Genomic DNA, 21,742 nt, shown 5'->3' with positions numbered 1-21,742 from the left:
TAAGGCGAAGAGTAAAGAGAACACACGCAAACAAGGTGTGTTTAGAGTTTAGACAAGTTTTGTGGTGAAAATATAGCATTTGGAGCTATGAACACTACTTAATCATGTTACAAATACCCTTAAGTCTTATTTGTAGGTTGCTAATGCTTGCTGTTGGTTATAGTTAAAACTCCAGGGCCTTTTTAAACTACTACTTTTCTTTGCAGTTATACAAGTTTTTTGGCATGGCATGACGCATTTGTTTAGTACTACTCTCAGAAAAGTTATTCTTATAGCTTGTACTTTTTTGTGTAGGTACATTTATTCAGATAATAAATGAATAACGAGGATTGTAAGCATATAAACTGTTTGCAACTGTTAATATGTTACGTATTCGCGGCCGGCAGCCGCTAACTCATATCGCTCAAGGTCACTGGCATTTAGTGTAGCCTTAAGTGAGCGTTGAATCAAGAAATATCTACAAATTTAAAATATAATGATTTTCACAGTAAGTTATTTCATTTAAATTCTGTTTTTTCACTTATCTAGCGTTCCATCCACTATTTCAATAATTACATTAAGAAAAGTAATACCCACTTCTATTTAATTTTACTATTAATTGTATCAGTTATTTTCAAGTTTTTTTAACCTTAAACTTGATAAATTATCGATAAATCAACAAAAAATAAAAATGGTAATGATTTCTAAGGCTAGTTATTTTAATTATTTATTACTTATTAAAAAAATGTATAAAAGAGAATGTATGTTTGTATGTTCCCTAATACCTCCTAAACAATTCGACCGATCTCAATGAAATCTTTTGTAATAGATTTGTTGAAGCTCAAGGAAGGTTTACATATATCGTGCGTGTGTCGCCTCCCACGCATTTACCATATCTCTCGAACCGTTTATTGACAGAACGTCTGTCGGGTCAGCTAGTATACATTTATAATGAAGAACTCAACGCCATCTAGCATTTCAACATGTAAATTAAAAAAGGGGCTAAGTACCAAGGTACTTATCAACTTCTATCAACCTTCTATTCATTTTCACATTTCAATTTAGTAAAGCAGGTACCAAACAGTAGTTTTCAAGCTGTATTCTTGTAAAAATACGTTCATATCTATATTCGCGCTTACCAATAAATGAATAAAACACTAAATTAAAAAGTGGCCAAGTGTGAGTCGGACTTGCCTATGAAGGGTTCCGTAGGAGCAAGTAACATAATATAAAAGTTAAATAGGAAAGAAAATGATTTTAAATTATTTAAATGGAAAAGGCAAATTTCGTTGCTCAAAATCATTCAGAAAATTTATTGATGTAGGCGTTACTTTGCGGAAATCCGTAATTATACAAATGATTTGAGTTTTCTTTAGTGTGGATTCCGCCAATATTTGTTTTAAACAATTCGACATGTGTCTCGAGACTCAATTGAGTCTCGTGACAGATTTTGGCGAGACAACACGTCCTCGTGTTGAAGCGAGGGAGGGAAAGTACCTTAAATATCGTAGATAGGGTACTTTAGTGAAAGAAGACTTTACGTTATTTTTAAAAGTTAGTAAGTTTGTATTCAAAGATTTTCTAAAAATTACTTGCGACGACTGGGAATCGAACCGACATAAATGTAAAAAATAAAAACACCAATACTTTTATGATGCCAATCGAAAGAATGGCCAAAAACTAATAACTCTTCTTAAGTAACATAGTATTTTAAAAGAAAGGAACAACGAAAAATGTTTGAGTCAAATTTCAAGAAAGTTATTTACTGCCGAAGACGACGTTCGAAAAGTAGCGATATTATCATTCCATAGATAGCATTGATTATTTGAGGCAAGTAATTTTTAGAAAATCTTTGAATGCAGAATTATTAACTTTTAAAAAATAACATAAAGTCTTCTTTCAGTAAAATACCCTATCTACGATATTTAAAGTACTTTCCCTTCATGTCCCATAACTTTGGGACGTACTGTATACATATATTAAATAGATATATTGTTACCTACTTAAGTAATTTTATTATATCTTGAGATCTACATAAACATAATCATGTAGATTGCGATTTTTCAACTGATTAACCTGAAAACGGTCGTGCAGTCGTACACTACGTAGGCTACCTCCAATTACGGGCCTTCTCTTCATATCAGTTTTTTTTATTAAAATAAGAGACGAGACGAGCAGGACGTTCAGCTGATGGTAATTGATACGCCCTGCCCATTAAAATGCAGTGCCGCTCAGGATTCTTGAAAAACCCCAAAAATTCTGAACGGCACAACAACTGCGCTCGTCACCTTGAGACATACGATGTTAAGTTTCATTTGCCCAGTAATTTCACTAGCTACGGCGCCTTTCGGACCGAAACACAGTAATGCTTACACATTACTGCTTCACGGCAGTAAGAGACGCCGTTGTGGTACCCATAATCTAGCCGGCATCCTGTGCAGAGGAGCCTCCCACTGGTAGCCTCAGTGCCAGGTCCTTATTTTAAATGTCGAACGACTTACATTTATGCTGAGATCTATAGAGCGTACTTAGACTTTGCTCAGACTTTACTTACCACAATATAGCTGAGTGTGATAAAACGCGAACATGACTCTTGCATTGGGCTGTCTTAGCATAAGCTCAGCATAACTTCAGCTGTCAAGTAACTATAAAAACAAATTCAAAGATTAGGCTAAGCCTTTAGCTTATACTCAGCTAAGTTTGACGTAAGTATAGTCTGAGTACGCTCTATAGATTTCAGATTTAGACTCTGAGCCTCGTCGCATTGACTGCAAGCCTCTTCCAATAATGCAATAATATTGTACATCGCAAAGTAAATAAGATTCATCAACAATAATCGTCAAATAGTTACATAGAATAACCTCATGAATTCACGCCATAAATGTAGTAAAATTTTTTTTTTAAAAACACCGTGACTTTTATCAATCTCAATTTGAGATTATGAAAAACTGAACAGTAAAATTAACTACAACACATATATTTTCCCATTTGATTCCCTTTAAATTAAGACACTTCAAAAATCAACAAGAGTCAAGAAAGGTTTCCAAATAATGTAATATGACTGCATATTGACGTCATAGAGGTCATACGTATAACAAGTTTTCAGCCCTGTTCTAACGCGCGACAGTTATATCAGAAAAGATTTTGGGCTTTCGGGCTACAGGGAAAGTAAGAACCTCACTATAAAGTACATAATATAAACCGGTAACTCACAAATGGCAGTAAATTACCGGCATAATTAATCCGTCCGGATGGTGGATAACCCGAAATACAACCAGTTGAGTCGCCGCGGACCGATTGCAGACAGCCCAGAAAAATCAAACCACCAGTCGAATTACCGCTACAGAGAGGAGCGCACGTGTCGGCGTGGTTGGTGTACATTTACGAGCGATCGGTTGTGGTGTGTGAATCGTGTGTCAGTGAAGTTTATTTGCTAGTTTCGTGGATTTTTATTAAATTAAAATGTCTCCGAAACATTAATATAAAGTGCTTGAATTCAAAACCTGTTGGATTCCTATTGGGTTGTACGAATATGCTCGTATACTTTGCAGTTCTTTGAGGTGAGATTTACGATTTATATTCTCGTTATTATTCGTTATAATACTACTGTATATTTTACTCTAAATAACGGTCAGCTTCCGGCGCGCTATACCAATGTGTAACAGAGTGTGCTTGGGCACGGAATAAAAGTATTTATTTACCTATAAGGTACCTACTTTCTACAAAAACACAGTCACGGTGGCGAACGTAAACCATGAATTTTAAATAATTAGCATCAAATTATGAGCACAGCCTTTTAGCTAATTATAATATTATACCACTATAATAAATAACTTTAAATCATATTCATTTGATCTTGAACCTATTTTTTCAAACGCAATAAGTTCTTATAAATTTATTACGTGTAACTTGCGTGGATCTATTTACTTACTATATTTATTAAGCCAAATTCAGCTTCGATACTGCATAATTATAGGACCAGTGGTGTCCCAGCCCTGCCTGACTTTAGGATTAGATATAGTTTTAATATGCTTCTGGCTCTAACACTGGAAGCAAATGGTGTGTACACTTTACACTTATAGGTACCTACTGTGTAAACTGTAAATACACCAATATCTCGCCGCTGATCACGTTTCAACACCGAGCACGTAAAGATTCAGATATTGATAGCGATGTGCACAATATGGTAGTTACCTACGTTGGTTGCTATATCGGTTTATTATTGATATTCCTTGAGGGCAATATAATGAGATAAATACTGTCAAGTGATTGTAACGTTATGTTTTTGGCTGTTAATTTATGCCCTATAACAAGTTCGATTAAACATATTTAAAAACTGATAAATTACCTGCCATAGAAAAAATACAATTGTTATTTTAAACGAGCGTACAGATTAAGTACCTGATGATTGATTATCGATTTTTGTACTGTTCTCAGGATTGCGGTTAGATTTTAGCAGTCTTATGAAATTTCAGGATTTTTTGATTTTCAATGAATACAGTTTACATATTTTCAAACATCTCTCTAGCAAAAAGTATTCTTAATAGGTATTAATAAAAGTTATAAACTAAAAATAATCATCTTTTACCAAGAACTAAAATTAATTTACTTATTTATCCGAGTCGGTAGGCACTTAATCAGTTTATTCATCCCTACTAATATTAAACATGTATGAATGTAAGTTTGTTTTTGAACTGATTTTGATTAAATTTGGTACCTACAGCGATAGACTCGAGGTAGAGCTTGGGAAAAGACATAGGCTACATTTTATGCCGAAAAAATCCATCGATCCCGCGGGATTTGTGAAAAACGTAAATTCAAGTCGATGAGCTATAACAATACTAATACTACGTAGATTAAGTTTGCCATAGCAATCTTCCTCGAAATAAGATTCATATAATAGTTGAGAACGAGAGCAAAGACAGGATCCGCAACTGAAATAGGACATGAGATACCTAGGTTATTTTTAATTCCAAACTTGCGTATTATTTAAATAAAACCGTTTATCTTCACGGACGAAGTCGCGGGCATCTGCTAATACTTAATGTTATGAGAAGATATACCTTTTAAAGTGCGGTTTTATTTTAATTATTGATTTATGACATGACCCACACATATATATATATATTACATTAAATGATTTAAAAGTACAGATCGAACTGAAAGCACCACTAGTGGCGCAGTGTATAAAAAAGTTAATATTATTTTTTTAATTCTCAAATTGTAAGAAAATCTCCGGACCTTCGATACCTTCAAATTTAAATATAGTTAAAAGTAAGTAGGTATCTACCTAGTTATACAAATTTACGATATATGTATAGCCGAGTGGTTAGCGATCCTACCTACTAAGCTATAGAGGTCCCGGGTTCGAATCCCGGTAGGTGCAAGCATTTATATGATGAATATACCTAGATGTTTGTTTCCGAGTCATGGATGTTTAAATGTATTTATGTATGTTTATATGAATATATGTATGTTAAGTAAGTTTATCGTATTAAATATATCATTGTCTTGTAACCCATAACACAGGCTGTATATGCTTAACTTGGGACAAGATAATTTGTGTAAAAAGTGTGTTAATATATCTACGTCTCGGTTATAGGACATAAATATTTCCCCTCCAATCACTGTCGTTGAAGTCCTATTTATAAATAGGTGTTTGAAATGAAAATATTATAAATAAGTTAGATATTGCAATACACTGTCGCATGTACACTGTATAGGTAGCGATAGACAAGCCAGTCCAAACTCTAAAACCATACAAGGTGCGTGTGCGTCATTTTCATCGATTGACTGACGGGCTAATAACAGCCAACGAACTGTTATTCATTATAAGAAATAAATACATTTATAATTAAAAGACGGAATCTTGTAATATCGTCGTCTGCGTGACACTAAAAAGCTTTCGTAGAAGGAAACGGTACTAAATTTGATTGGCGATTTTTGTACATATCTCGGGACTTAATGGACAGATGGCGGCCTGTCCCTGTTTCAACGCGCGGAGATAATAATCAATTGTAGTGCGTCAGTTTTTCTGTATTCAGTTGCTAGTTGCTACCCTTTGAGTAAGGAGTACGGGACTTACTATTATTATAATACTTAAGTGTGGGGACCGAGCCGTTGGGCCTTGAGGAATCGAGTGGAGCAAGGATTTGTTTCGTCCCGCAAAGTTTCGCCCCACAAAAAAAATTCTTGTTTCGCCCCAGATTTTGTTCCTTATTCGCCCCGGGTAGTAATTCATGTGTTTTACAACATGTTTTGTACGGACAGCATACAAAATATTTTAAAAATCATATTTTTGACGATAAATATTATTAATTAACTCAACAAGTTAGTATTCAATACCAGAAATCAATTAATGGAAACAGGAGCCTTTTAACTAATTCAAATTTTACTTATTCAAATTGTTATATAAATTGGTTTAAAAACTCAATATCTTTAAAAAAAAACTTTATATCTTAAAACTTTTTTATTAATGTAACTGATGTGTGATTATCATTTACCTACTTTATATTTTAAAACCTAATAATTTATGTTACTGATCTGTGATTTTGATTTTTTTACTTGTATAGCGGTCTATATTAGGATGATAACTTTGAATTGTTGATAGAATAGTTAATAGACCTGTCTGTGATTCGAATTGTGATTTATTAATAAATATTCTTTATATTATGATGATTATACAATCTTATTAATCCTTAAAATCCTAACTTTTATCTACCGCTTTCTCCACCTTCATCTTGATGCATGGACTTCGGAATCAAGATAATTTTACTATGTACTTGGTCCGTTTATGATATTTTTGTGCCAAGTTTTATCGTTATACTTTTGAGACAACCTAAGACAGCTGTGCCGCAATCTGCAAGAACATAATATCCTGTAATAGGTTTATGAACTCCTTTCATGCCATCGTTTGGTCTCGGGTAAACTATTGCTCTTATATATATCTAGAATATTGTTGTAATTCACATTTTTTTTTCTGGCTGTACAAAAGTAACATTTTAAATAATATAAATATTAATCAAACAAAAACACTATTTCAATAACGCACAGTATATATACACATTGTACTTTTCTCTAAATCCATTCAATTTCACATATAAGATATACACAGCACTAATGTTTCACAATACGTCAGCTTTATAGCTACAGATATACTGCTATATGCATTTCGGTAACGCGAACTCACGAGATTTCACCCATCCAAAAAGTGACTAACTGTATATATATTTATATTTATTTTTTTAATTATTTATCTATCCCGTGCGCCACTCATGACCATGTTGGTCACGCGAAACCGTAAGATTTGTCCGTACACAAATAGCCCAAGGAGCCAAAAGAAGTTTTGACTTCAAAAAATTGAAACAGACAGACGTAGATAATGATGATATTGAACTTTTTGTATTTAGTTGCTGTGCTCCGAAAACACAATACGTCATATAGGGAATCTATCAATGTGTCAACATGAAATCCGGAACAACCGGGAGAAAATCCGAGGATAATCTTTCAAAGTGACGACTCTTTAATTTCATTAAATGGATTTCCGACGTAGTTTGCCAAAAATAGAGAAATAAAAGTGTGAAAAAGTGAAGTGATCCTTTTGAGGAAACTGGATAAAAGTTTGGACTGGACACTGCAGACTATAACATTTTGCGGAAATTCAAAATTATGAGTTATCTTAAGTGGTTATTCCAATAAGATTAAATGATAAATCGGCCCATGCAGAACCCCGGACCGAAGGTCTGGCAACGTGAAACTGCTTCATCCAATTCCAAACAACCAGTGGGAAGCTCCTTTGCACAGGATGCCAGCTAGATTATGGGTACCACAGCGGCGTCGTGTAAGCATCATTGTGTTTCAGTCAGAAGGGCCGTAGCTAGTGAAATTACTAAGCAAATAAGACTTGACATCTTATATCTCAAGGTGACGTTAGGTTTTTGAATAATCCTGAGCGGCACCGAATTGTTATGGGCAGGGCGTATCAATTACCATCAGCTGAACGTCCAGCTCGTCTCGTCCCATATTTTCATAAAGAAAAATTCGATACGTGTTTCGCCTCTTCACAAGGCATCCTCAGGGAGTGTCGACTCGCCGAATTCTGGTTCGAGTCTGGTTCGGTCGGGAGTCTAGCGAAGGCCGATTCTTCGATGGAGGACGCATATAACCCGTAATTCTAAGGCTGAGATCTATAGAGCGTACTTAGACTTCGCTCAGAGTTTACTTACGCAAAATTTAGCTGAGTGTGATAAAGCGCGAAATTGACTTTTGCATTGGGCTATCTTAGCATAGTTTAGAAATTATACTGAACTAAATTCAGTATAATTTCAGCTGTCAAATGACTGTAAAAGCGAAATTAAGGATTATGGTAAGCTTGCACTCAGCTGAGTTTTACGTAAGTAAAGTCTGAGCAAAGTATAAGTACGCTCTATAGATCTCAGGCTTAGGCGGGCGGGATATATATAAAATTGGGATCTCAAAATCCCAATTTTATTCATCTAGAAGTTGCCTCTCTTTCTATCGCGTGACTCTTACGGTAAGAGTCTTACCTCTTCTGACGACATTAGGGTTCTTCTTACCTAAAACTGTACCTTACCTAGTATAAGGTCATCTTATAAATAAAAATTTAACAAAAAATCAACCGATATGCACTAAAATTTTTATACAATCTAATTAATTAATCTAATTCTAGTTACGATTATTGTTATTTTTCGAAGCGGTGTCCTTCCGCCGCGACCCGCTATCGGCTCTCGCCTCCTTACGACTCAAGCACATCTCACCTATAACTATGTATGTAGTAACAAACCTATCATGGATGATACCGACTCCAAATATTACAATAATCGTAACTAGAATTAGATTGTTTAAAAATACGCAATTATTTTTATGCTTTTTAGTGAATATTATGTCTATTGTTTTGAATAGTGGGTTCTCATGGGTGCCGTTGGCAGATTGGATCAAATTACAATGGGAATCACCAGCTTTGAAATAAAAAAAGAATTATCAAAATCGGTTCACCCAGTCGAAAGTTATGAGGTAAAAAACATAAAAAATTAACATACCGACGAATTGAGAACCTCCTCCTTTTTTGAAGTCGGTTAAAAATAAGCCCAGTTTTTCTATGATATAAATAGGTATGTAATCGTAATTTAAAATCAATATTCTTTCGTTGTCATATCTACATTAGTTGTAGATAGTAATGTATGCGTTGAAAGACCACACCTACTTAGTTTTAAGGTATTTAAATAAATAGGTAGCTATCGTGAACTTACGATTTCAGTACCTACACGGGGAGTGAGACAGGCCTGACAATATTTAAATTATTCGTTACTTGGGATAGTGAAAGTTTTAACCATTAAAAAGGGTGCTATGGTAATGTGCCTAACTGTTGCATTCACGCACTAGTTACTTTAAAATGACCACGACTTTGGCAGCAAGCCTCAGATAGGCCTACGTGAACCGTATTATAATATTATAAGTGGAAATGATCGCACTGAGTAACCACAGAGCTTTAAATATTCTAGACTCTTTAATGGATATGGTTGCGGGATTGTCAAAACAATAGCTTGATTGAAAATATACAAGGTGGGCCAAAAGAAATCACCCTATTGGAAGATGCTCTCATTTTTGCATGGCCGCCAATGTCAATGGACTAGACAGATGCAGAATACAAGTGAACAAGCCATGGAGCAGTACACTCCCCAAGAACGTGGAATAATTGTGTCTATTTTTTTGCGTAAGAATTCGTCTGTGGTGTTGGCGCAGCGCGAATTCCGTCGCTGAATCCCCGGCCGTCTGACCGCGACTGCGCAAGCACTGCGCCATTTGGCCACCAACCTTGAAGAGTATGGGACCACACGAGAAGTTGCCAAGAGTGGGCGGCCCCGGAGCGCCCGTTCTGCCGAGAATATCGCCGCTGTTGCCGAGGATGTCGTGCAGTCGCCGGAAAAATCGACCAGACGCCGTGCCACGCAATTCGCCGGATTCGTCCCTAAGGCGAATTTTGGTCAAAGACCTGCGCATGTTCCCGTACAAACTCCAGTCCGTGCATCAGCTGCTGCTTGCCGACCGCCAAACCTGCGTAATCTACGCCCAAGCCATCCTCAATCTCCAAGAAGAAGTGGACGATTTTTCGACCAAAATCATAATGAGCGATGAGGCTTATTTCCGCGTGTACGTGAACAAGCAAAACTATCGCTTCAGGGTACTGAAAATCCACGAGTGATGCACGAGGAGCCACTACACCCACTCAAAGTGACTGCATGGTGTGCTGTGCACGCTGGAGGAGTCATAGGGCCATTTCTTTCAAGAATGCCGCTAGCCAAACGACAACAGTGGACGGTGCGCGCGATAGACCTATAGTCTATGTTGACCGAGTTTTTTCTGCTGCAATTTGACGAATTAGGACTGCAGGACATGAGGTTTCAACAGGACGGAGCAACGGCACACACTGCGCGAGCCACAACCGATATTCTGAAGGCGGCGTTCCCGGGTCGCCTCATCTCTCGTTTTGGCGATTTGCACTGGCCCGTAAGATCGCCCGATTTAACCGTTTCAGACTTTTTTTGTGGGGTTTTTTGAAGTCCCGTCGTGAACAAGCCCGATACTCTGGAAGCCCACAAGGACAACATTTGACACGAGTTCGAGAATCTGTCGCCCGAAGTTCTCGCTGAAATGATGAAAAATGACATAAAACGAGCCCGTTTGGCAATCAATTGTGACGGCGCCCATTTGGCCGATATCATCTTCTCGACTTGACCACTACAATTCTAAAGGTTCAAATAAACATAATCAAAAAACAGAGTCGAAGTTTTTCATTTAGAAAAAAAAAGAGAGCCAAACAACATCGGATGACTTCTTTTGGCCCAACCTGTATATACCTAATGTACGATACACCGTTGAATAAATGATAATCACTAAGTAGGTATATACTGTATTAGGGACATACACATAAATAGATTATATATATATCATAAGATAAATAGCCTAAATAGTTTCGTTTTAATGAATCTAAGTTGACAAAAATTAACGCTTCGTAAAGTTTTTGATTTTTCCAAACATTATTTGGTAATGCCCGACCATCGGACTGTCCGGTGGGCGCCTCGCGCCATATGGTCCGGCATCGTACTGCGTGCGGTCCGGACGGTAATAATAATAGTTTTTTGTGATTGACAATGCGGAATACCATCTAATATGGTCCGCGATCAGACCGCGTGCGATATAAGGGCGACCTTCAAGTGGGTGGGGAAAAATCACCTGTGGCAATAGAATGAATGTTGTTGGAGGACAAACGAGCGTACGGGTCACCTGATGTTAAGTGATCACCGCCGCCCACATTCTCTTGCAACACCAGATGAATTACAAGAGCGTTGCCGGCCTTTAAGGAACGTACGCGCGTTTGTACGCGCTTTTTTTGAAGGTTCCCATGTCGTATCGTCCCGGAAACACCGCACAAGGAAGCTGATTTCACAGCTTTGTAGTACGTGGAAGAAAGCTCCTTGAAAACCGCACTTTGGAGGACCGCCACACATCCAGATGGTGGGGATGATATCCTAATTGATGATGAATTAGGTTAAAGATTATTGAAATAAGGATCCATATTTGTATGCAGTGTTAAATTCAATTAAAAATTGTCCATCTATCTAAGTCTAAGCCCAGAATTTAGAGTGAGATCTATAATCTAGTCTACTTAAACTTTGCTGAGACATTACTTACATAAGACTTACCTGAGTGTAAGATTAGCGTAATCTTTTAGTTTTTATAGTCATTTGACAGCTTAAATTATGTTGAGCTTAAGATAAGACAGAAAAATGCAAAATTAAAATATAAAAACAAAACGAGTCCCTCATCGATCAAAAAACTTTGTTTTCAAATTTCATTTGTGTATTAATCACAGAAGTGAGGATTATGACTTAAAAAAACATATAAATTTTTTTTACACTCAATTTTTACTTAAGTAAAGTCTAAGCAGAGTTTAAGTACGCTTTATAGATCACGGACTTAGACAGCGTAAATATTACATGACACGTTTTACTTAATACTGTATTTTCTCCTTAACGCTACACTTGTTAATAAGACCCATTGCCCTCGGCGAGAAACTTTACACGACAACTGCAGCTGTTCTTGATCAAGCTTTCTACGTTTGAAAAGCTTTTAAAAATAGCCCAGAGATAAAGTTCTCATCGCGGGCTAGCTTCTGTCAGTCTTTTGCTTATCAGCAATGAGAAATTACTGGCTGACCCGAGCGAAGTATCACGATAAAAAAATATTTTCTGTTGAATACAATAAGTGTCGCTATACTAATTACATAGATGTTTTTATGATTGGTTTGTTTTTTTTAAATGAAAATAAGGGATGAGACGAGCTGGAAGTTCAGCTGATGGTTATTCATACGCCCTGCCCATTACTATTACAATTGCGCTCGTCACCTTGAGATATAAGATGTTAAGTATCATTTGCCCAGTAATTTCACTAGCTACGGCTCCCTTCAGACCGAAAAACAGTTATGTTTGTGTATATTACTGCTTCACGGCCGAAATAGGCGCCGTTGTGGTACCCATAATCTAGCCGGCATCCTGTTCAACAGACTCCGACTGTTAAAAAAATTTGAAGTTGTATGTATTTTTTAATGCTGACTCATAATCAAACAAATAAAAAAAAAACCCACCCCACTCTTAACATTAGGGGGATGAAAAAATAAGATAAGATGAAGAAAAAATAGATGTTGTCCGATTCTCAGGTCTACCCAATATGCACTCAAAATTTCATGAGAATCGGTCAAGCCGTTTCGGAGGGGTTCAATGTTTAACACCATGATACGAGAATTTTATATATTTGATAGCCTATGTGTTATTCTGATGTGTAAGCTATATGATTGTAAAGTTTCGTTAAAATCCATTTCACAGTTTTTGCGTGAAGAAGTAACAAACACACTCACAAACTTTCGCATTTATAATATAAGTAGGATTTTCACACCTACTCTTTCAAAATGCTGAATCATTATTTAATGTCACAAAATATCAAAGTAAAGCAAGACATTATTTAAAACGCCGAGCACTTAAATAAAATTGTTAAAACTCCTTCGAATTAAATGGAATTTGGAACTTTGAAATTCGAATCAGCATACATACGGTCTTTATTAGTGATCTACAAAGAGTATATAAATACTACGTAATAAAGGGCGGGACTGCCTAATTAAAAATTGAAATTTAGTTCAATATGAAATGTCATTTGACACAAGTTTGAAGTAGTAGTAATTAGCTCAAGAAAGTTAGCCCCCCAGATTTTTTTTTTATTACATCGTTAGTTCGCCATTTGTTCTTGATTGTTCTCTATAAACATTTGTTTGTTCTCGATTTTTTTTTTTAATTTGCAATTCATTAAAATTGGTTAGGTTAGGTAATGTTAGAACAGTTAAAACAACGCCAGAACCAAATAGTAGGCGTTTCCCCCCATTTTTAATTAATTGTTTTTAAATAAACAACAAAAGAACAAACAATTATTTATAGCGAACAAACTACGAACTAGCGATATTGAAAATTCAAAAATTGAAAAAAATTTTTTTTTGGGGGCTAAGTTTGATGAGCCGTAGTAATTACAGTATCGCGAGTGGCCACGAAGTACAATCCGGCTAAGTTTGAAGGCGAGTAGTTGCTTAGAACGTAGTGGCTTGGTAGATCTCATTATTTTACAAGATTATAGCCGTCATCTGTCAATCTGTTAATGACTGCACGTTATTGTTTCTTTGTCCACTTCTTGGATAGGCAAAGGGTTTATGACTATGCATTATCACTTGCTACTCATGAAATGTTCTCTCTCCGTATTAACAATTCACCATCATCATTACTGTTAGGTTGTCCAAGGTAGGTTTGTCACTACATACATAGTTATAGGTGAGATGTGCTTGAGTCGTGAGGAGGCGAGAGGCGAGAGCGGGGCCGCGGCGGGAGGACACCGATTCCGAAAATAACAATAATCGTTACTAGTATTACATTAATTGATAATATTGTATAAAAATACGCAATTTATTCATACTTTTTAGTGCATATTATGTCTATTGATTTTGAAGTCGGTTGTTTTTTTGTTAATTTTTTTTTGACGTGTTCACAGTTTAGTTAAGATTTTTAATCGTTACTAAGATTTAATAATGGTGACGTGAAATGATTACATATTTTATCCATCCTAGTAGTCAGGCTTACTTACGTCTATTTAAAATTGAACTTGCTATGAATCTACCCCTTTTAATACCACTGGGAGGATCCATTTCACAGGACGTCGGCTAGATTATGGATACCACAACGGCGCATATTTCTGCATGAAGCAGTAATGTGTAAGCATTATTCTGTTTCGGTTTGAAGGGCCGTAGCTAGTGAAATTACTGGGCTAATGAGACTTACATCTTATGTCTCAAGGTGACGAGCGCAATTTTTGGGTTTTTATAAAATGTTGGGGCCCTTTAAATATTACAAAGACCTGACCATATGATAAAAGCCAAAAGCTCTTATTTAACATTTTAATTACTTATTTAAAACATAACATTGATACAGTTTTAGCCACCGAAAGCTTCCAATACGAACAATGTTCAGTATGTACAAACTTTCGGGTCGTATTACCAAAGTTTTACATGAAACGCATGTTATTATAAAGGTTAAACCCATCATTTGTTTCAATACAAACTCGCTATAAATACTTACACAAGTTATGAATACTTTGACATTGACCCTTCCTAAGTTAAGAGATCAAGGTGACGAGCGCAGTTGTAGTGACACTCAGAAGTTTTGGGTTTTTCAATAATCCTGAGCGGCACTGCATTGTAATGGGCAGGGCGTATCAATTACTATCAGCTGAACGTCCTGCTCGTCTTATTTTCATAAAAAAAATATATGGTCAGACTTGCTATATGTGACAAAATTTTGTCACCTTATTTATTAGTATATTTAAAAAAAATAGCTTACAACTATTTCCGCTGTAGATATACTGTAAAATACTAAATCACTACTTACTTGCTGGTGGTCTGTTATTTATGATTAAAAAATTAAGGCCGTCAACGCTCCTGTGATTCCACTGGTGTTGCAAGAGATTGTGGGCGGCGGTGATCACTTAACAACAGGTGACCCGTACGCTCGTTTGTCCTCCTATTCCATAAAAAAAAATTTCATAAATCACATGAGATCGTATTAAATCTATGTATTATGCTCAATGATACACATAGACAATGCACGTCATACAAAATCAAAGACGAAATATGGCACATGCAACAGATGACAGCATAATATGCTTCGACTGATATGTCTATACATTTCTGCGTTTACTCCAGTTGTTTAAAATTTTATTGGTCAATAGGCAGCAATGTACACACTTTTTCAGTTTAAGCTGCGTATTTTGAATTTAGAATTCCCGATTTGGACAGTGACATCAGTGGAGTAGCAGTTAGGTTTTCTTTTAAAACACAGATGATAAAGAGGGTTGCTATAAGTTTTACGTTTGACAGTGTCAATATTTTCTGATCAAGATCTGCGGGCCTACCATGAACTCTTATTGCGATTCAATTGACAACCTAAAATGAACTGCCTTGCTATTTCGTACCACGACGTGATTAGAGCTATCTAATTTAGGTTGCCGTCAAATCAAATCATGATTAAATCGCAATGATGTCAATTGAATCGCAAACTGATTAGGTCGTACATTTATACGACATACATGAGGTAATATTTCAACCTTAACTGGATAGCTTATGTGTCAAAGTGAGCGATTCGAAAAAGTTGCTACTTCCTTAGAGACTTTCCTCTATCGTGTTCTAACCGCTAAAATCATATCATTTTTGGTTTCGAAACGCAACGCATGTGGTTCGAGTAAGAGAGACAAATTACTTATGCAACGACTTTAGAGCGTCATCTCTTTCTCACACCGCAGAACACAGACAAATTTATTTCGTTCATTCTTCTCAAGCGATCCAAACGCCATTCAGTAAAAGGCACTTCATGGTACGAATTTTTGTGATTCAGTTTAGGTACCTAAACTTAACTACATCGGAATCGCATCTGTTCAGTCGGAGGTTATTTATATTTTTAATCAAAAATCACACTCATAATATTAATAAAGGCTCAGACTGCGAATGATATGTCCATATGTATAGTCTCTCTGATCTCCTCTCCTGAAAAGACCTCTCCTGATCTTTTTAACCTGTATGTGAATGGTTTGATCGAGGAGCTCAGAGGTACCAAAGTCGGCTGTCACGTAGGAAATGTTTGTGTCAGTAACCTTAGCTATGCTGATGATATGGTGCTTCTCAGCCCCTCGATCAAGGGGTTGAGGAAGCTGCTTTCAGTCTGTGAGCATTATGCTAATGCTCATGGTCTGAAATATAACGTTTCCAAAACCAAAATGATGGTGTTCCCTGCAGGTGGAGGTCCGGATATGGTACCTGAGGTGTATCTAAACGGAACGGTTATTAGTGTTGTTAAGCAGTTCAAATATTTAGGTCACGTGCTTACGGAGAGGCTGCAAGATGACGAAGATATCGAGCGAGAACGAAGGGCCCTCGCTGTTAGAAGAAACATGCTTGCACGACGATTCGCTAAATGCAGTAGGGATGTAAAGACTACCCTATTCAAAGCTTACTGCCTAGGCATGTACACCTGTCAGCTGTGGGTAACATTTACACACAAAGCATTTAGAAGAATAAGGGTCCAGTATAATGATACATACAGGGCCTTTAGGAATCTTCCGAGATGCTGCAGCGCATCAGGCATGTTCGTGGAGGGTGGGGTCCCTGACTTCTTCGCTGTAATAAGAACAAGAATCGCGACATTTTGGAGTCGATTGCGCAGCTCAAAAAATAAAATCCTCACGGCTATATCTGACGATATCAGGAGCCCTATATATAAACGACGGATATCTGTTCACATGGAGAATAACAAAAAATAAATTGGACATGTAATTAATATTATGAATTTTTATATTTTTATATTTTGGACACCACACCCTTATACAGTGATGGTTTTCTAGTTTTTAAGTTTACTTTTAATTATAATAAATAATTAATGTTAACTATGGGACGTAATTGGCCTGAAATAAAAGAATTATTATTATTATTATAGAACGTCAATGATAATGCAGAACAATTTACTGACAACGGCTGATGCTAACATAATTCGTATTAAGTTGATTAATGCGGTAATCAAATTATGTCGTCCACTAGCTTGTTATACGCGAACATCGCTTTGTTACCAGCAAGTTTTAATTGATTTATCTTAATATATATAAATTACGTGACACATTGTTTGTCCGCGATGGACTCCTAAACTAATGAATGGATTTTAATGGGGATTATTTCATGGAGTGCAGTTTGGTCCAACTTGAGAGATAGGATAGTTTTTATTTCTATTTGGGACCCATAATTATTATTATTTTCAATATTTGTTTTGTATGGACATATTTTCTATGAGAGAAATTAGTGACACAAGGTTTGACAGTTCTGCTGTGAAACAATTTCATTCTAACAACAGGGAGCATTTATTACGTAATAATTCTTGATGTTTTGAAATATTATTGGCGCATTCCTATAAAACGGTTTTTTTTTATTATCTACAGAACAAACTCTGTCGGGGCAGCTAGTTATTAATATAAGTTTACGAACATATTGCCATATAGCCCGGTGGCTAGTGACCCTGCCTATTCAGCTAGCCGTCGCGGGTTCGAATCCCGGTAGATGCAAACGTTTTATGTGAGGAATATGGATGTTTGTTTCCGACTCAAGGATGTTTATATGTACTTATTTATGTATTGTATAAAATATGTCGTTATCTTGTACTCATTGAAATTATTTGAAACTAAAATGCCGGGTTGCATTGTAAAACTTGTAAAAATAATACTAAAAGAATTAAGAAAGACACTGGGATCACATATCATCAGTTAGTATTTAGTATTTTATTAATTTCAATGTAAAATAACAAAAAGCGTATGTTACAAAATTTATTGTTATTAGGTAGTGCGATATCTAGTTGGAGCGCAGCGGAGACCAATCCTTAATCTAAGTTTTTAAGTCAGTCAAGTAAGTCAGTTCTCACTGAACACTTTGTCATTGAGTGGCGTTGTATTCAGAGCGCGGTCGAAACACAACTGAACGAAAACACTGCCTAAAGGACGCGTAGGCAGAGTTTTGATTTAGACATTTTTTTAGTGTGATTGTGAGTCTAGTTGTTTATTGTACGTCAATCGTCGAATTAAAAGCCTTCGCCATTTTCAAGTTGGTTAATCTGATGGGTCGATGCATGAGTCTGTGTTTGCGCAAAAAAAGAATATATACCAGTGGAACACTCCTTTGCACATGAAGCCGGCTAGATTATGGGTACTACAACGGCGCCTATTTTTGCCGTGTAACAGTAATGTGTAAACATTATTGTGTTTCAGTCTGAGTTAGCTAGTGATAGTACTGGGCAAATGAGACTTAACTTCTCTATCTTATGTCTCAAGGTGACGAGCGCAATTGTAGTGCCTCTCAGATTTTTTGGTTGTTTCTAGAATCCTGAGCGGCACTGCATTGAAATGGGAAGGGCGTATCAATTACCACCAGCTGATCGTCCTGCACTTATCGCCCCTTATTTTCTTAAAAAATAAAAGAGCTGGGAGAGTTTCTTGCGCCACTTCTTCTCTCTCTATCTAGTATCTAGTATGCATTAATTTTTGAGTAAATAAATGCCTTTTATGCCTGATCTTGACAGCTTGAATTTAGTAGCACAGTGACATTTGGTGTGCACTTTACGCGCCAGGGCCGTACGGAATAGCTCAAATGCTAAAGGTAAATTTTATTGTCTATTGGCATGTCATGGAAATCGTGCATTCATAGTTTGAGCAATTGAATTTAGATAAACCATTGACAATGGTATATTTTGAAGTGATAACTTCTTATAGGAGGGTAAATTGCTTTGTAATGGGTTATGGTGACAGTTTGTCTGGCTTTCCGTTGTCTCGCATATACGGCCAGCCAAGAGAAACTCTGTAACGGCCGTTCCCAATATTCAGTCTATCTCTTACTTGAGCTAAAAATCGGAACTCACCTTATCCGTACACGCTGTCTGTCAATGGGACGACGTATAGCTTACCAGCGATAGAAGTTTGTATGGAAATTGCAATTCACGCGTCCCAATATATATATTGGGACAGCTTCAGATTATTGACAGCTAATTACTGACAGTAGAAGGTAGTCATTTAACTCTATCTGTAGACAGTATATTGGGAATGGCCGGTAGACTTTGCTCAGACTAATCTATAGAGTAAAGTCGAAGTCCATATTTATAAACATCGCTTTGATTGCAAGTTAAGCTTAATCTTAAGTCCACCATAATGACGACTTAGGAAAAACTCAGACTATAAGCCGAACAAAGCGGATATCGATTTCTTGCGATATCACAACAGCTGTTGTTGGACATTTTAAAATTCATTTACAGCCGTTCCCAATATACTATCTACAGATAGAGATAAATTACTACCTTGTACTGTCAGTCAATAACCTGAAGCTGTCCCAATATACCCGATAAGTAATTCTTATCGCCTTATATTGGGACGCGTGAACTGCAACTTCCATACAAACTTCTATCGCTGGTAAGCTATACGTCGTCCTATTGGCAGACAGCGTGTACGGATAAGGTGAGTTACAGTCGATAAGTTTATTGGTACAGAAAAGTCAACGATAGTTACGATTTTTATCTCAAGTAAGAGATAGACTGAATATAAGGAACAGCCGTAAGGCGATAAGAATGACTTATCGGGTATATTGGGACAGCTTCAGATTATTGCCAGCTAATTGCTGACAGTAGAAGGTAGTAAATTATCTCTATCTATAAATAGTATATTGGGAACGGCCGTAAGTAAGTTGCTACCTGTCATGAAATCTCAGCGGATTGACAAAATTCTAAGCGGCATTGCTATTTCGCTTGTCACTTGGAGACATAACATGTTAGTATCATTAGCCCATTAGTTTCTCTGGCAAACTTCTAAGTTTACAAACCGAAACACAATTACTGTCTGACCGCAGAGAAGTCCCCGAGAACTGATAAAGTATTCATAGAGTTTGTATAGCTATAGCCACTAATAATATATACATTAATAATACACTAATAATAATAGTACTTACGTAATAGGGTCAGTTACAGAAAGCAGCTGTTTTGGGAACGGCACGCATCGTGCGGAAGTTCCTCAGTCTGTCGCCCTAATCACCGGCGGAATTGTCGTGAACCAACGCCGGCGGGACACTATTTTTTATGGTTATATCTGTAATATTGTTTTTTATAAATATGTTATATATATAAATGTAGAAAATAAGATGACATTGTAATAAAGAGAATAGTACTTAAATTCGAGATTTACAAAAGTTTTAAATAAATAAATAAAAGAAAGTGACTGTTGATAACTTAGAAGAAAATGGAGGCATAATGTCTTGTTTACTAGATCATAACCAACCTTGGGAATATATATCGGAAATAGCTGAATATATAGCTGGTTTCGTGGTGAGATCTCTATGTCACCATTTAAAATGCCCCATGAGTCTCCAGTTAATGCATCCAATATACGATAAATTATTATTATGAAATAATTTATAAAATTTAAACACGACTCATATATTGCATGCAGCGCCTTACAAATTAATTCGTTATGTATATTAGAGCCATTGTAAAATACTCCATTTGATTGAAAAGAGTGGCCGTTGTGTTTCTTGTATGTTCTACTCACGAGCTCAACTTTTTACGAGCATATGGTAAATTCAGTAAATTAAAAGGGACATTTGTAGCGACGCGATTCAAAACCGCTTAGTGTAAGCCTAATTGAATAAAGTTTAGTTCACGTTGACTTTGATGGTACTGCGCGTTTTCAACCTATGATAATTTATTGACACATTTTTGCACAAACCACCTTGCCTCAAACTAGGCAGAGCCTGTACTATGGGTACAGGACAATAATATATTCAATACAATATACTTACTTACACATACATAAATACATATAAACATCCATGACTCGGAAACAAACATCCATATTCATCATACAAATGTTTACACTTACCGGAATTCGACCCCGGGACCTGTTTCTTAGTAGGTAGGCTCACTACCCACTTGGCTATATAGGTCTTTCAATAACTACTAGGTTTAAAAATGCAGCGAAAAAAAGAAACCTGTATTATAGAAGAGGAGCCCAAATTATAGTAATGAATTTATGATTATTTAACAAATTTATCAGTTAGACCAAGTTTTTAATATTTACATTCAATTTATAATAATCGATCCGATGATTGTATTTGATTTCTTAGATTAAGGATTGGTTTCCGCTGCGCTCCAACTAGATACCGCATGCGTAGTCGCAAAGTGCGGCAACTAATACTACGCCCGTAAGTAAGTGGGCGTATTCGAGCCAGTCTCGAATAATTTGTGACGTTGGAGTGCCACATGTTCTGTTAAACTTTAATAATTGAAACTATAAAGCCGGCTTGCGTAGGAAAACTTTGTAAAAATAATACTACAAGAAATATGGAAGACACTGGGTTCACATATCATCGGTAAGTAATTTGTATTTTTTTAATTTTATTGTTAAATAACACGAAGCATATGTTATAATTTGAAAGATGCCATGGAGTAATAATAATAAATTTATAAATTTCGTTTATTTCAATGATTACATATACATTTTTTAGTGGTTGAGACTTCCCAGTAAGTTGTCTTAGGACACTTGTATTGGGAATATCTCGCAACTTCCTTAGCAGATACATTTTATT

General features: G+C 36.3%; 1 protein-coding gene across 2 annotated transcripts in view; it reads left to right on the top strand.

Moving 5' to 3' along the window:
* Positions 1-3,324: 3,324 nt before the first annotated feature.
* The window catches only part of LOC126964662 (uncharacterized), a 167,583-nt gene continuing 149,165 nt past the window's right edge, over positions 3,325-21,742 (top strand). For both annotated transcript variants that reach the window (XM_050807914.1, XM_050807915.1), the window contains exon 1: positions 3,325-3,539. The gene's annotated coding sequence lies outside the window, so the exon portion shown is untranslated. The remainder of the gene's footprint in view (positions 3,540-21,742) is intronic.

This window comes from Leptidea sinapis, chromosome 5 (genome assembly GCF_905404315.1).
Source record: "Leptidea sinapis chromosome 5, ilLepSina1.1, whole genome shotgun sequence".
In the NCBI taxonomy this organism is placed as follows: Eukaryota; Metazoa; Arthropoda; class Insecta; order Lepidoptera; family Pieridae; genus Leptidea; species Leptidea sinapis.
Note: the sequence above shows the minus strand (reverse complement) of the source record. Positions and strands in the feature narration are given on the sequence as shown.